Source organism: Herpailurus yagouaroundi, unplaced genomic scaffold (genome assembly GCF_014898765.1).
Source record: "Herpailurus yagouaroundi ecotype Mexico unplaced genomic scaffold, PumYag 77, whole genome shotgun sequence".
In the NCBI taxonomy this organism is placed as follows: Eukaryota; Metazoa; Chordata; class Mammalia; order Carnivora; family Felidae; genus Herpailurus; species Herpailurus yagouaroundi.
Genome location: NW_024412388.1, coordinates 99334099 through 99337514, shown reverse-complemented (window position 1 = coordinate 99337514; position 3416 = coordinate 99334099). Strand labels below are relative to the sequence as shown.

Sequence of the window (3416 nt, the reverse complement as noted above, 5' to 3'; positions counted from 1 at the left end):
TGGTGGTGGAAATGTTGGTGGAGGCGGCGATGGCGGTAAGGGTAGTGGTCCTGGTGATGGAGGAGGAGCTGGTTATGGTGATGATGGTGGTGGGGAGAGTGGTGGTGGCGGAGGTTGGAGAGAATGCCACTGTGATCCACAGGTCTGAATAAGAGACATGACTGGGGCAAATGCCGTGATGGGTTTGAGAAAGGGGCAGATCGAGTGGTGGACAATTAGGCACTAGGCCTTCACGGGCCCAAGTGCACATTACTGTAACTACAACACACATCTTTTGAGGCCATTCCTCTCTCAGGGACAATGCAAGCACCACAAACATGCTCAGGCAGATACACGCTGTTCCACCGGTTGTAAATTGGGGGCGGGGGGGGGGGGTTGTTGACACTTTTTTGTTTTCATTTAAAATTGTTATTTTGCTTTTTTATCCTTAAAAAAAAAAAGGTGTGAATCTGTATTTTGGGAATATGGAGATCAGGTCTGTGGAAAGAAGGAAAAGTAGAACAGCTCAAAAGGAAGCGGGGACTGCCGGTGGACACAATGCAGGCAAGGGGAGAGCCCTTCTTACAGCAAACCGCAGTCTGGCTAAGGCAGAGCTGGAAACTGAGGTTAATGCCTGATTCCACAGGGTGGGGGAGGCGCCTTAGGACAGAGGTGCGACTGGAGCCAGGCCCAGTCTAGGCTGTGGCCCAGAGGGAGCCGGGACAGTCAATCAAGTGCCCTCCTCTCTGAGGACATGGTGTGACATGGACTGGACATGGTGAACGAGCCCCTGGAAGGTCTTAGGGGTGCAGCTCCCTTCGCAGACAGAGGCCTGGTGCCAGGAACTCGGCCAATTCAGAAAGAAAGGAGCGAAATCCTGACAAATGGTTTTCATTATCATCACGCAGCCTCCACCCTCGTTCTGTGTGTGTATGCTCTGTGTTTTTCTTTCTTTTTCATCTTTTCATGGGTCGTAACTAAACAGCGAGGTGACTGCCATCCCGCTGGATTGCACAATGGCACCAGTGGCTGGGTTGGAGCATAGCTTTCCCCAAGTAAATTCTGGACGAGAAAAATGAGCATGCTGGGAGTGAGAAAAATGAGCATGCTGGGAGTGAGGAATTTGTTCTGCACGACACCTGTGTGTGCTCTTTCGTGCTGCTAACGGAGGCGGGATGAGGGTCCACTGAGAGCTAAGACAGTTCCTCAGCAGTGCACCTGTCCTATCAATGGGGCATTCTTCTTCTTAAATGAAGCCTCGCCATAGCGAAATGGGGGGCTTCCCCAGGTATCCAGGAATATAAATTGGGACCACTTGTTATTTCCCAATGTAATACGAAATCATGATTTACTTTGAATAAACTGGTGCAGCCGTGGGAAGAGTTGTCGATTCTGCTGAATACACACTCGTTAAGTGCCTACCCTGGGACAGCCCATGGTCAGAAAAGCACCTAAGACCTCAAGAAGTCAACAGTCAAGCAGCTGCCTGAATTTGTCCCCACTGCCTGGATAGCGGAGCGTGAATCTGACCATGAGGATACCTCCGTGTCGTATTCTACTTGTGATCCACGCTCCCTGTAAGGCAGCAACTACCCTAAGTAAAGATGCTATTAACTCTGCGGGGCCCGGCACATTTTCGTGATGGCCAAAGAGTGAGCGGGCACTGTGCTCCCCAAATGCAGTCAAAGCTGGAGCAGCTTCCTCCCTCCAACTGCCACGTGGCTGAGGAAAACGGATCATTCCAAAAGCGCACGTTTCAGTTCGTTACTCAGCGTTTTCGCTGGGAGGCGATTGCAGATAATTGTCCTGCAGCTGCAGACGGGGCCACTGAGCCTGTGCGTGGCCAGCCATTCCATCCAAGACTGGGACAAAAAGCAGGGTTCTTCCTGCCAGAGACAGCCAGGTGGGGACGCGAGATGGACACGAGGCGTCGCTTTCAGTTCTGCACCCAGCCTGCCACTAACTGATTGCCTGATTCTAGCTGAATGTCTTCAGTGGTATTCATAAGAATAGCTACGATGCTAGCTAATAGCCAGGTGCCAAGCACTGGGCTAAATGCTTATTTTATTTAAGCCTCTCAATGACGCAATGTGGAAGATAGAGTTACTGTAATTTTTGAGAGGAGACCCCGGGGCACAGAGAGGTTAAGGCACTTGCCAAAGGTCACACGGCTGGTAAGTGGTAGGGCTAAAATACAGCCAACCCCAGGCTTCAGGGCATCAGTTGGCCAGCTTGTCAAGGGAAGCACCTGGACTGCAGAATCACCAGTGGCCCTTTCTGTACAGCTCTAACAGTCTATCATTAAGATAACAATTGAGAGTCTAAAATAAGGTCATGTATAGTTCTTTGGATCTTAAACATCCGGACTTACCTCTTTAGAAACCGCGGGATGAGCTTCTGGTGTCTGTGCGTGTGTAGGTACTTGTGTGTGTGTGCACACACGTGTGCCCATGTGTGGTGAGCGAGCGGGAGAAACCGTCTGCCCTCATCTTTGGGATTTCTAATTACCCACAGTGTTCCGGGTCCCCGGAGACAGAGGTGCGCTGTGGGTCTCTTGTTAGCTCCGGACTGAAATGCACCAGTGCCGAGTTTTTCTTTTGTTCATGATGTCATGGTCAAATAAAACCTAAAAAAGAAATACTAGAAGATTGGGAATGTTCTGAAATATAATTATATGTGAGTCAAATGACTTTAGAAGGGGCAGCAGGTTTTCATCTCCCCTGACCTTTTTCCTAACATAATGAAAGAGCTAGATGGAACTCCTTCAAATAAGCTGAAAAAGGCCCATCAAATAGCCCCTCATTACAGTTAACCACCCTAGTGACGTTCCGACATCCCCCATCAGGCATGTATGTGTGGTACGAGCCTGCTAGGGACTGGGATAGTTAAAGCCACACACAGGAAGTAGCTAAAACAGCATAAAGCCCCCAGACAAATACACACGTGGAAATCAATTCTTCCTTCCCAGTTCTTCTCTTAGCCTCGGGTTACCCACGATTTGCATGTGCTGCATGCCTGGGCAGAGCTGGGCTGAGCTACCTCTCTCGTGCCTTGAGTCAGATTTTCTGGGTGTGAAATCAGTGAACAAGCCAGGAAATGTCAGCACGGAAGAGCGAGGGAGCAGGAGAGACGGTGGCAGCTGTCACTCCAGGGTGTTGTGGTGTGGGAAGGTGGCCAACCCATCTTTGGGACTCAGTTTCCCCTTGTGATGTGTTTCATGCTGGCTACCTGTGATCCAGGTTTTCGTGGATGCAGGGGGATTGAGGTGCGGCAGTTTTTGCAGTGAGACTGAAGTCCAGCTGCTCAAACAGAAGTGGCCTTGAACATACTTATGGACAAGTGTGTCTCAGGGACAAGTGTGAGTGTCTCGTGGACAGTGAGGGTGTCTCAGGGACAAGTGTGGGTGTCTCGGGGACAAGTGTGGGTGTCTCATGAAC

The 3416-nt window shown here is 50.3% G+C and overlaps 1 protein-coding gene and 1 long non-coding RNA gene across 3 annotated transcripts in view; one reads left to right on the top strand and one right to left on the bottom strand.

Annotated features, from left to right (window-relative positions):
• LOC121027750 (uncharacterized) overlaps positions 1 to 3416 on the bottom strand; it is a 32054-nt gene that overhangs the window by 4923 nt on the left and 23715 nt on the right. The window contains exon 2 of the long non-coding RNA XR_005788906.1: positions 2351 to 2605. This is a non-coding gene — a long non-coding RNA (uncharacterized LOC121027750). The remainder of the gene's footprint in view (positions 1 to 2350; positions 2606 to 3416) is intronic.
• The window catches only part of NGF (nerve growth factor), a 53599-nt gene that overhangs the window by 34503 nt on the left and 15680 nt on the right, over positions 1 to 3416 (top strand). The gene's annotated exons all lie outside the window — the stretch shown is intronic.